Genomic DNA, 13,510 nt, shown 5'->3' on the forward strand with positions numbered 1-13,510 from the left:
CAGTAGGTATAAATTAAGCAAGGACTTCCTAATTTCAATTAGATTAGCTTGTCAAAATAAGATTGATAGTAAATTGTCTCAAAGTATAAATACCTTCACAGATATAAAATACTTAGTAAAGTAGTGTTTTTTAATCTATTGGAGAAATGCATACTGAAACCTGCTAGCTAGAAGCTAGATATATTTGAACTGGAAATGAGACCGTTTTTAATGAAAGGGATACTTTGTCATTAAAGCAACCCCAAAGATTGTAGCAAAAGGACTGATAGATTCTCCATCTTTTGATGTCGTCACATCAGGACTGGCTGCCTTTGTGAAAGGTATGTGTCAGCCAGCTACAAGTGACACTCTGTCAAACACAAATTATTGGGTTCAGCACAGGGGTAACCCAGTGAAAGTTAATGACCTGTGATATATAGGAAATCACACTAGATGATCTAATGGTTTCTTCTGGCCTCACACTCTATGAATCTATGAATATGTATCCTCTGAGGTTGACTGCTAATTATATTCCTAAACAGGGAAATAGGCAGAGGCTGCTTCAAAAGCAGGATTTAAATTTATTTACCGGTATCCATTGTTCTTTACCTACATATTCAGATGGTTCACACCAAGCTTCTTTCCTTTCTTAAATTTTCTTTTTTTTTTAAGGTCTGTGAGAGGAGCTGGAGCATTTGGGAAAGCACGGTCTGTGAGAAGAGCTGGAGCATTTGGGATAGCCTCCACTGTGAGAATTTGGTGCTGTGAGAAGTGATTCACACAGTTCCCAAAAGGCGCTGCCTTCCAGCATGTTACCACATCTTGGCAGCGTTTGAAGGGCACCCTGCAAGCATGAAAGGCAGAAGTGGTGATTCAGAGAGCCACAGTGAGTGGTAAGAAACCCTTTATGGTAGAATATGAAAACATGAAAATACGTATACTTCTTGTGTTCAGGGCTATTCAGAATATCAAGGGAGGTACAGCCCTTAGTAATTGGGCTCAGTGTGTGCGTCGAGATGGCTGTTTTGGCCGCCTGTTTAGCAAAGTAAGGCTTTTCCCCACACCTATTTTCTGGAAGGACAGTGGGAATCAGAAGAACTCTTAAAGCCTGTGACCCATCCTTGTGCCATGCTGGGGCTGCCCATGTGTACTTACAACATCAGATTCCTGTTGCTGGTTTTGTTTTGTTTTCCAGTTGGGTGGGAATATTATCTTTAAACAGACAAGAAAATGAAAACAACTGACTTAAAATCTCTTTCAAAATAACAATCAAGGAAGCAAGGATGTTCGCAGGAGGGAAGGAATAATAACTGATGAAGAGGCAAGCAATCTGAGGGAAAGAAGTGGCTAGATTTGGAGAATGCTGGGGAAGTCCTGTCTGTTTACAAGCTCTGTTTGTCCACACCTGTGGGTTAGAAATGCTGTCATCTGAGGAGTGGCCCCATATTACAAGAAGGTCAAGCACCAAGCAGACCTAATTAAAAGCTCATTACAAGAGACAATCTCCATTAGCATGCCAAGTTTCATGCAAATCCATTAGCACCAGGGCTCTCTTCGGAAGCTTTAAATTCCAGTCCTGTGCCCCAGGGACTGGAAACCGGGGCCGGTTAATTTGCCATTCTCAGTCTGTGAACATTAGGCACAGTCCTCTTACTTTCTGGATTATTTCACATTCCAGCAAATTAGTTTTATCCGTTCTGAGAACATTTTAACAAAGAAAGTTCTTTTGGCATCACATGGATAAAATAACAAGGGATAAAAGAATGAGCAGTTCCCCCAATCAGGAACAAATAACTTTAAATCTCTCCTGAAAATGCAGCCTTTCCTGTTATTCCCACCCCCCCTTCCTTTCATTTATCTTTCGGCAGTCGGATTTTTTAATTACGTTTCTGCAGCCAGATTCCCCTCCCTCTCTCTTTATGATGGTGTTCTCAAGAGCCATGTTTTTTCTTTATGCCATTGTAGCAGAACTTGACTAAAGATCTTCAAACTTGTTAAGTATAAAAGTTGGTAAATGATACTATTGTTTGAGTTAAGGGTAGGGGGAGAAAGGGGGAAGGCAGTTTATCTGGGGTGGCTGTGGGGAGGGGGAAGGTTTAAAAAAAGGAAAAGAAAAAAGGCTCAAATGAACTGAAATGGATCAAAGTAAACAGAGACATCTAAAAGCTTTTGTAAGTTAAAAGTGGCTATCTGTTGCAAGTCCTGCCTCATTAACTACTGATAGAAGCACTGTCTTGGCCTTCCAAGATATCTAACACTGACTGCCTATAACAAGATGAACTCTGGGTTATTCCCTCTTGCTGTTCCCTGTGTTGCCGTGCACAACTGCTTAACCTCAACCTCACCACAAATGTTTATCCTCTCCGCTAGGCGCAGCAATGGGACATTCAGTCCCCAAACTTCAGTGCTTGCTCAAGGGAAGAAACATAAGCTCAGAGAGGAGGAAGAAGTGGGAGAAAGAAGGAACTATCCCCACAGTCAGTGTCTTGCCTGGGTGTCTGGTTTGCACCATTTTGATATACCTTTTTCAAGGAATGAATAGAGTGAGAGACGGAGATCAGCCTCCCTGTTCTGGGTTACAGTATCCCCCATACCGTCCCCATTCGGTGGGGGAAGCAAGCTGAAACTGAGAGGCTTGTCTAGGGAAGCAGGGAGAGTGAGGAGGGATGGGGAGGGGGGAACACGATGGCTCTTTGACTAGGACCAGATAGGTCTCTGTGTAGAGTAATATTACAGCTCGCTCTCTCATAAACAAGCTGCATGCCGGCTTCTAAAGAGCCCATCTGGCATAGCTTTGAGAATGGCAATAATTACAAGCTGATGATGGACATGGAAGAAAAGCCCTGCTGAGCTAGCTCATAAGGAAGTACAGGCCAGGACTGTAGGGAAATTACAGGCTAAACTCCTTTCTAGTTTAGGCCTTTTGGTGTTCTTAATCACAGACTTTAAATGTTGTAATAAACACTGTTGCGTTTTATTGACCAACTCCCATGACAGGCAAATCTTTTTTATTTTATTTTATTTTTACTATTTGTTAGTTCAGAAACAGTTTGAGAACAATTGTTTCTTAAGACTGGGTCTGTAGATTTACTTCATGAAAAGTGATCCAAACAGCGAGTCTCTTTTGTTACTTTGCAATTAAAAAAGAACAAGAAAAAAAAGGGAAAAGAAATATTTTAGAGTTCCACTTACCCCTATGCAGTACTAGGTCACTGATAATGCTCGCTTTGTTTCGAGATTATCATTGAGCAATAAAAGATCTAAAATGAGTTAAGTTTTTAGGTGAAACTCCTGTTGATTTCAGTGGCTGTAGGGTTTCATACGAAAGCAAGCAGTTTTTAGGTATGAGAGGTATGGGCCTGATCCTGTGCCCAGTGAAGTTCATGGCATACTCGCTGACTTCAGTGGTCTAAACCAGTGTAAGTGGAAGCTTAGAGGCCTCATCTGTGTCTGTATTTAAGTGCACTCTTAACTGTTGTGACTCAGAGCAGCGTTTCCGAATAAAGGGGAAAATTCCAGGCTGCCGGGGTCACTGGGGCTCTGTTCCAGTGTCCCTTACAGGTATCAAACATCATTTTCACAGTGAAAAATGTGAAACACATTTTCACAGTGGAATCTGTGAAATGTGAAACACAGCAACATTGATGCCCAGGTTAGGGCACCTTGACAGGGTTGTGATTTTCAGAGGAAGGTGTCTCTGGCACCAGGTTTCCCAAGTCTGGAGTTAAGAATCACTAAACTTTTGAGAATGTTACCACCTCTGTGTCTCTAAATGTCTGTGTTTTGGGTATATAGGTGTATTTACTATGTGGCTTTATGTGCACATGTATGTGGCAGTGCCATCTCTATGGACTATAGATGGATATGGACTATCTCTATGGATCTATGAGTGGAGTGCAGTGGAGTTCTGACAGTTAACACCAGCTAAAGTTCTGCTTCAGAGAGCCTACCTGTTTTCCCAGACTAATTTCATTCTCCTTTTCCTTCTGTGGAGTCTAGAAGATCAAGAGTTAAACAGTTCTGTGAGTTTTATTTGACTCGAGTGCAATAAATCTCCCAGGGTGACTGATAGACTGATAACTCTCAAAATCCACTCAGTACTTTGTGTGTCAAATCAACAGTGAATATGGAGTGTTGTCAGTTGTTTTGTTTTAAATAATGCTATTTTGACAGTGTGTTGTTTATTACAATTCAACATGTGTAATTTGTTTTCTTGGAGAAAATCTGCCTTTATTTTACTTTTTTTTTTTTTTAGTTTAAGAACATCAGCCACGTATTAGAAATGCTGCATAATACGGTGGGTTGGGGTTACTGATCCAGTTGAATCCTGGAAATGTATCTGTGTTTTTACAGGACACATACTCCTATGAGATCCTAAATAGCAGAACATTCTGTTCTGAACATAAATGTTTGCCTGCAGGTATAGCTTTGTGTTTGTAAATTGTTTCATGTTGGTTCTATTTCTGCTGCAGTTCCCCTTTCACAGACATTTACAAGTTTATGTTTTACTTGTAGCTGTTTGTATCCCAGCATTTCATAATGCTGACTGCTTATTTAGTTTTCCCGATTACCATTTGATTATTTGTTCAGGCGTCAGATTTTTTTCTCTTTTTGTTGCAAAGTTGAAGGAATGCAAGGTCAGGCAATGGAAATTTACCTATCCGAATGCAGCTCTCTTTTCTTTCATAAACTTCCTTTGGCTTCTTAATCTGAAACTTGCTTGTCAATGTGAAATGATTTCTTTATATTTAACTGTCTCTTTCCAATACAGACTAGAATTGTTCCTAACAAAAGAAGCATGAATTGGTGGAAACTATATATTAAATGCAAGACTATTTGTCTAGTTTTCATTAGGTTGCTGAGTGAGAAGCCCAAACTCCTCTCTTTTCCCAAGGTACTCGGATATCCACGAAGTGCCTTCATCCCATAGCCTTGTTTCCTCTCCCAGTAAACCAGCTTTCCAAAAGAATGCTACACTCTCTGCTCTTTATACTGTCAGCAGTGACAGCAACCAGCAATGCTGACATTTCTTATTGTTTACAAAGGATGAGCGCCAACAAGGCATCTCTGATCATTTGATAAACTCTCCTAACCCTCTCCCCCCGCCCAACCCTCTGCTCCGCTGACCAAACTAACCTTTTCACGGTACACTGCCTATAATTACCAGTGAAAGACGCTAACCAGAAAGGATCAAAACTTCAGCTAAACACAAACAAACCAGCAAAACAGCTATGAAGATAAACTGCTCACAACTAACATTGCTCGGCAAACACTTCAGGCCAGGAGAAACTGAGTAGCTGCAGACGGAGGGTGGAGAAAGAAGAAATCTAATCCTAAATTCCTTATATGCATGTATTTTTCATATGAATTTTAAAATTGCTTGAAAAAACATCCTAGAAGAGCATTAAAATAACCTTATTGTTTATTATCATAATCCTGTATATTTAATATCCTTTTTCCCCTTCAGTTCCCCCCACTTCTGCAGCAACTCCCGCCAACACAGTGGTCAAACTAAGTTCATAGTTCTTCATAATGAGCCCAGGACTAATGCCTATACCAAAAAGAGTTACTTTTCAGTAATCACATGAATTTTACTTTTACCCACCCCCCACAATTTCCAGTGTGACAAGCAGATACTGAATATTTCTTTCCATTCTGTTTTCATGGAGGTGAGAAGGACCAGCACATAGAGTCTTCTCTTCTCTCATGCCTCTCCAAGAGTGAGTTGGCGAGGAAGGTGGTATTGATGGCCTTTGTTTGCCAGGAATGTTGATGTGGTGGATGATTATATAAAAATGGTTTAAATTCCGTCTTAAAAAATTGCATCTGCTGTTCCAGATTCTACCTGAATTAGCTGGGTAACGGGCTTGTTCAGTAAGCAGAACTTTTGCCACTGAGTTTTCCAGTGCCAGAGAGTCAGACACAGTTCTCAGGAGGCTGTGATTTTATTTCTGTATGCTAAGCTGTATTGGTTCACTCTTTTCTGTGATAAGAGGGCTGTTACATGGAAAACAACAAGATCGAGTTTAGGTCTCCAGCAGAAATCCAAATCTTTAAACTGAAGCTTTATTTTAGGCAAAACAAACAGCAGCAGAAGGTCTTCTGGTTCTGCAAAATACCTTCCTGTTCTTGTAGAAGTCTTGTCTGCTGGGAACCCAGTCATGCCATGTTATCTCAGCATGGAATTAGTCTTTTCAGCGATAAAATAATTTTCATTTACTTGTGTTACTTCTGCAGATGCCATTGATTAAAACCTCCTAAGGAATAACCACAAAAGTAGCACTGCCACTCCTATGGACAGGCTTTGTCATCAGCTGGATACTGAACACCTAAGAGACCTCTCTTCATCTTTCTTTCTTTCATCAAATTGTTGTAGTGTTGTGATGGATGAAATAGTTTGCACCTTAGCCCTAAACCCCTGATCCTTGGCTGGAAGCTTTAGCTGAAACTTCAGCACAAATAATAACCTGTTACTGAGTTAAAAGTGGCTGAGATCTGTCCTTGTCTGACTTTGCAGAGCTTCCATCATCATGCAGGGTCTCCAGAAACGCTGTTCATGTCAATACAATTGGTCAAGGTAGTACATCGTGTTTTTCCTTTCATTTATTTTAATGTCAATTTTTATGGTTCTCTCTTGAATTTTTATCTGTTCCAAGTAGATTTCACAACATTGTCAAACTAGTACGATATGAAAAGCTGAGGCTACGGGTGCAGACTTGAAAGCCTATGTGATTTAAGGAGCATGAAAACCTCCTTTAGAAGTATGTTTCATTTAGTCTTATTGGCTTTCCTGCCTTCAGTCCTATATCAGTCTGACATTTTTTAATCAGAAGGTTCTGCACAAAAGCAGCTATTCATACACTTACGACACTCGAAATGAAAAGTATCCATAGGTCTGAGATGTCGTGAATTTTCCTAGAAGACCTGGGCATGTGCTTGCGCATGCGATGTGCATGAATGCCTTTTGTTTCCTCCCAGCTCTTCTTGTCACAGTAGGTATATCCCAGGGAATTGGTTTGCTCCAATACTCTTGCAAGAACATACTGAGAGAATTGCTGCAATAAAGCTGAGTGCTGCATAGACAAATACAGCTTAATGTATTGGCAAATAGGAATAGAATTTAAAATTGCAGATATGCATCATATGAAGACATGAGCTTAAATATACAGAAAAAAACCTCACAAATATAAGGTATATTTGAAGTTTCTAGGCTAAACTATTTATGAGAAAGAAAATGCAAAAGCTGTGCAAAATACCACAGCTATTTACTTTTTTAAATATCCATAGATGCCTTATGTCAGTCTTTATTTTGTCCAGAATACCCACTGGCCAGTGAATGCGGATGCTAAATGCAAAGCTGAATTTTTTTAAAACAATTGCATGCGTTTAGTGAGGGGGGACTGTAAATTAGCCTTATCAGAAAAAGTCTTAACTATTGAAAAACTGCTTCCTCCCCTTAAACGTAGGGAGGATTCATAGATCATAAGGCTAGAAGGAACAATCAGGGGGCGTGCTGTTTCTAACATGTAGCATGTTGGCCAATATTGGGTATTTCTGAAATTAGATACAGGAAAACCTATAGCTTGAGCCAGGGTAGGCAGTGGCACGACTGTAATCAACTGTCTGCATTGGACAGAGATGGAACATGTAACACGTGCTCATCAGTGAGTTACACAGCCACTGCAAACCACTTGGGTTTCTTTTTCCTGCTGCTAATGCAATTAGAGTTCATATATTTCCCACTACTGTCCTTTTATCTTGCCTCTCTTTCACGTTTCCAAGTCTCGCTATCACCTTCATGCTAATGAGGCACTCCTTGGCTAGTTAAACACTTGTTGTTACCTTAGTATAGGTGAGTGGGCACATTGGATATGCAAGTCTTACCTGTTCTGAATCAAGATGACATTTTATTTCTGTGCTTTGTGTTAGTAACTTGGTGTCAGTGTAGCCATGTGTTCCCAAAGCTCAGGGTTGCAGCTGAGGGGGCTAGGCAGGGAAAGGCACTAAGATAAAAACATTAAAAAAAAAATTCTTCCCTGCACTCACATGTGCTTTTATTGTGTCAATCCCAAGAAGCCCCGTGAATTAAGATGAGGTGAAAATGCCAGCAATCCCTTGCCCTTTTATCTCCACTGTAATGAAGTAATGTCTTGCTGTTTAACTTTCATGTTACAATTAAGATTTTTACTTCCTCATGTGATTCACTGCAGGGAAAGTGGATTCAGAAAATTTTCAAGGGCAAAAAGACACAAGTCAGAGGAGCAAGTAGGTGGAAATGGAGGTCTTTTTCCAAGTTATTTATATCTAAGTCAGATTAAAAAGAACTGTAAGAGCAAGTCTTGCTTCAGTCAGCAAGCAGTGATTTGAAACAATAAGATATGTATTCTTGGGGCATTATCAAAAGCCCCCTAACTCCGGAGAAGATGCCAGTTGACTGCAAACAGGGGGATGTGTGTGTGAGACAAATAAAGGTCAAGCACTTAAAAGCCAACAGGCTAATTGTTGTTTGAGGCCATGGATTTCTTTCTGGTTTTTGGATCTGATGTTTAAAAATGTGAGCTCAAAATTCATGCCATTAATGCGCAGAAGTATTTTACAGTGAGAGTAAGAGAGTAATAATCGTATTTAGTGCCATTTGTCATGGAACTGCATATAGATTCTCTACCTAGTCTACCTAAAATGAAGTGTCTTTGCTAGACATAGCCAGTCATTCCCCGGACACTGGATGAAGTAGCTTTCTGCTTTGTAGATTTTTGCTCTATTGCATTTGCAGGTGCCTCATAGTTAGTCACAGACGGCAAATAATCAGAACTTATCTGAATAAAATTTTCCTGAGTCTTCTGCCTGAATGTTCTCACTGTCTGTTCCCAGCCAAACTGCCTTTCCAGTTCTTTTCCTTACATTTCTGCATAGTTCATTGCCCTCATTCCACCACTGGGGCCCGACAGTTTTGTTTGATGTCTCTCTCTTGTCTTATACACATCTGTTTAGGCCAGTGGCTTTCAGACTGTGATGCAGGGAGTCTCAGTGTGCGGGAAGAGGAGGTCGGCACAGTTTGCCTCCGTAGAGCTCTATGAGATGTCACTAGGAAAAGCACAGTTATTGTCATTAAGTTTATATTTACTAGTGCATGGCCTGCACTCCCATGTGAACACTTTAAAAGGGCTGGAAATCCAAAAAGCATTGCTGCAAGTTGTGTTGTGGAGGAGGAGGAACATATCTCCGTGCTGCACAGCTCCTGCCTCGTGGGCATGTCCCAGAAGAGCTCCTCTGGGGCAGAGATACACTCTTCCCAACCAGTACCGTGTCAGACTCTCTCCTGAAAGGGCTGCTATGTGTCTTTTTCATTTAGAAGTTATCAAGATGGTAGGTTTGCTGATGTACTAACGGAGCAACTATCACAGTGGTTGTTGTGGGGCACTGGATTTTGGCTATTATAGCCTTGGTGGGCTAGAACGTGAAGGTGAAGCAGAAACACACAGCTAAGCATTTACCTTAGGGACACACTGTGCAACATCAGCATTAAAACCAAAATTCATTTTCAAGCAACCAGCATTTCTTTCTGGGGAAACACTCCAAGGAAGCATAGCAAAAAATGGGAAAAAAAAGTCTCTGAAACACTGCTCAGGGGGATTTTGCTCCCCAAGTTGCTGGTCTTGTTGGTATAGATAATGGAGAAATGAGGACACCCCCTCCTGCTCTTGGTTAACTGTATTTATAGGTATTGTGGAGCAGAATTTTCATTTTCTAAGAGCTACATCTCTGCAGGAGTCTCCTTATCTTTTGGCTTTGGGCTCCGCTGCTGCTTTGCAAATACACAATGCAAAAGTACTAGCTTGCTGCATCCACTACACCTGATTATTTGGCTTTCATTTGTATGCCCAGTCATTGTAACAAACGTCATGTTGTACTGGCTGTCAAAAAGGGCCTTTCTGGCTAATGAAAACTCCAGTGTCTGTTATAGTTCCACAGTTACAGTTCTTTCCCTACTCCTACTCGCTGCTATCAGCAGAGGATTAGCCCAAAAGCTTCGTAATGCTTCTGCACTGCCCAGATTGTCCCCCATTCAGTGATGAATATTTTTCGACATACAGACTGGTGAGATCTGTTGCAAGACAACCAAATCAACCAGCTGAAGCTGCCCTGTGGTCCCAGACGTGGATGTTCGGGTGTAAGGCAGGCTGGCTGGCTGCCCTCCCCTCTGGGAGGCTGTGCACGTGGAGGGGTGCAGCCCCATGGGAACCCAGAGCTAGTGTTTCTCCTCTCCCCCAGCAATGCCTCAGCTAGTGCACTAAACTGTGCCAGGCATAGGGCTATTACTAATTCCTTATCCTTAGGTCATGCTGGATCAAGGACCAAGATATGATTTCTTTAGTCACAGTGAGGCTCTAGGGCTATACATCTTTGCTTAATAAATTCTGCCATGGAGCTCTATGGAAATGGTCCAGCCAGTGCTGGCCTGGCGTTTTCTATACACCATTCATCCCGCTAAGCCCAGTTCCCTCCCACAGCGTGCTTAGGCCTATGAGTACTCGGCCTTCCATTTCCCCACCTCTGTCTTTAGGAAACGGTAGGGATAGCTCCTTCTCTAAGGCATCCAAATGAACCAGTTACCCCTGTACTTGTGATGTTTGGAACTGCCGTGATTTTAAAGGCTGCTTAAAGCAGAGTTTACTGGAGTTGTATAAATCTTTGCTTTAAATCCACTGTAAATACGTTACAGAATCTGCCAAACATGCATTAAAATATTTTGCTCCAGATATGCCTATGTCTAACCTTTTGGTTTCTAAGAGCTTTAATCAGTAATCTTCAAGTAGGAAGTTATTCATCTTTATTGCCAGGCAGTTCTCAGTGGTGGTCGTGGCAACAATCTTTTCATTGCTTCTGTGTTTAGTTGTTCTTTGACATGATAGAAGTCAGCTGCAGTTCAATGAGCTCACTATTTGTGCAACTTAATTGCTTGCTTCCTTTAATATGTACTCAATTTTTCCTTTTATGAGCAGGGTTGTTGGAAAAATTAAGCTTAAGGATATAGCTATCCACTGTTAATTAACCTCCTTCCCAAACACATTAGTAAAATAGGTCAAATGACTGTTGAGTGTTAAGTGTACCATTACTAAGGTATTTCTCAGCTGGAAAATGAACCCTATATTGGATAAGACAGGAGCTTTCCAAAGGAGCTTCAAGGACTTAGGTGTCCATATCGCACTGAAATTCAATTAGATCTGAGTGCCTAATTCCCTTAAGCTGGATTTTACAAAAGCTCTTAGGAGCGTACGTTAAGCAGTTTTGATTTGGTGCATGTTTAGAGCGTGCATGTTTAAAAATAGACTGAAACGGCTTCCTTTTGTGGCTCTTCAGTTAAGCTTAGTGGAATCTTTGGTTCCACTGGGATGTGTGATCCATGCGTGCATGCGTGTATGTGCATGTGTACACAAGAGCAGGCAAAAAGAGGGAATCGGTTTCTTCTTAGGTATTTGTACTTTACATTAATGAGGATACTGCATGTGTTTGTTCTTTCAGGAATGACTAATATTATTATTCAGATTTGAAATTCCTAGAATAGCTCTGTTATGTGAGGATGTATAAATAGTTTTGATGAGTATAAAATATGCTCAGTGAGGGAACTGATCTATCAAAACAGCTTTATACAGTGATAATGTAATTTCTTTCCATGTCAGGGATATATTCAGATGGAAAAATCACTTTAATTGCAGTGGTGATAGCTTGATTGGAATTTTGCCAATTTACCCCCAAAATTGTACATGAATTTTAAAATCATATTTAGAAATGTGAGTTCAGTTGGAAAGTTCTTCATTTTTTAAATATATATATTTTACAAAGGGATGGATAAGGTTTAAGAAAAATGGAAGTTGGAAGATTTCCTGCTGGGAGATAAAAGGCTGTGTTTTGTTATGATTACATCTCCCAATCGCAGTTCCCAGGCCAAGTCGGGAGACTTATTCTAGAAGCCAGTGGGACTTCCCATATGTGTAAACTCTCCTCATCCAAATATTATTGTGTGTTACAGTAGTGGCCAGCCAAGAGCAGAGTCCACTGTGCCAGGCATGGTCCATGCGTGTAGGAGGCAACCCCTGCCTCGGAGAGCTTCCAGCCTTAAGAGGCAAATGGAGAGGAATGAAGCATTCCTGTGTCTGTTCTATAGAGCAGGGATAAAATGCCCAAGGCCACATGTTGGATCTGTGGCCTCCTTGCAACAGCACCAGGAGGAACGTTATACCTTCGGGTTTGAATTGCAAACAGGGGGTTTGCACACTTCACCTTCGTGCTATAGTTCCACAGACAGAGAAGTGCTTGTCTTTGAACAGGCCTTCTCCAGGCAGGGTTTCCCAGCGCCATGCCCCAGTTGTACTGCACAGGCTGTGCAGGGCCGAGAGGCTGCAATCCTCCAAGACCTCTTCCGGGCGCTGTAGCTACATATCCCCCATGCAGAGAGTGAATGCCATCCTTCCCAGTGCAAGTTCTGCTTCTGCTCTATTCTAATACAGGTTTATAAAGGGCTTGATAGATGCAAGGAAGTGAAAAATAAGTGTGTTAGTGGAGGTAAGGCTCTTCAATTGAAATGTCTTCCCAGTTCACCAAAGCCAGGGTCAGTGGAAAACTTCTGGCTTCCAGGATGCAAGCTGAAGCTGTACAGTACACTACCTCTCTTTCTTTTATACCAGATCAGAATGCCATAAAAAGTACATAAGGTGGGTGTAAATGACATTTCTGCCAAAAATCAAGGCCCCTTTAGCCACTGCCAGTGGTGTAATGGGGCCTATAATAAATGAGAATTAAGTTCTTATTTAGAGAGATGCACTGAAATTGCTGAAATGCTGCCAATGTGATACAAGCATCAGGAAATCGCATTTGTTCCATGAGGCCAAAACCCACAGAGAAGCTCCATGAAGCACTTAATTTTTTAGTATGGCTGTAAATAATGTTGTAGAGAATCAATACTGAAGTCCAGCGAACAACTTATAGACGTGCTCCTGACAATGTGCTTTCACCCTCCTTTGTAGCTGATGGTGCTGCACTGCAGGGTACAGATCTGAGATTCTCCTCGACAGAAGTGCGGGTTGATACGCAGAGGGTGTGAAGTAACTGAGGAGCTTCTGCAAGCCAGGTAATAGCCTTAAGCATTTCACATGACTGCGAAGCTGCTGTTCGCAGAGTGGCTGCTCCTTTCAGGACACAGTGAACTGGTACTAGAGCATAGCTCACACGCTGCTACTTGCAGCAACAGAAGCAGCCTATTTCTAGATCCTGGGACAGCAGGCCAAGAAAATAGTGCAGGGAATTGGCAGTTACTCCTTCACTTATATATCTGCCTTCGGAGGAAAACAGCTTGAGGATTCCCAACCTGGTCTGTGCGGAGCTGGAGAAAAGGGTGGCACTAGGTTATGCTGCAGGGAGGAGGGGAGCACGTTAAGAGCAGGAGCGGCTCACGTCGTATTGCTTGTGTTGGGCACAACGTAAGGACCCAAGTGCTCCGAGCTCTTCAGTCTGGTGAACTAAAACGGTGCTG

The 13,510-nt window shown here is 41.6% G+C and overlaps 1 long non-coding RNA gene across 1 annotated transcript in view; it reads left to right on the forward strand.

Moving 5' to 3' along the window:
* LOC142409821 (uncharacterized) overlaps positions 1 to 13,510 on the forward strand; it is a 71,820-nt gene that overhangs the window by 18,777 nt on the left and 39,533 nt on the right. The window contains exon 2 of the long non-coding RNA XR_012775785.1: positions 13,005 to 13,108. This is a non-coding gene — a long non-coding RNA (uncharacterized LOC142409821). The remainder of the gene's footprint in view (positions 1 to 13,004; positions 13,109 to 13,510) is intronic.

This window comes from Mycteria americana, chromosome 5, assembly GCF_035582795.1.
Source record: "Mycteria americana isolate JAX WOST 10 ecotype Jacksonville Zoo and Gardens chromosome 5, USCA_MyAme_1.0, whole genome shotgun sequence".
NCBI lineage: Eukaryota > Metazoa > Chordata > Aves > Ciconiiformes > Ciconiidae > Mycteria > Mycteria americana.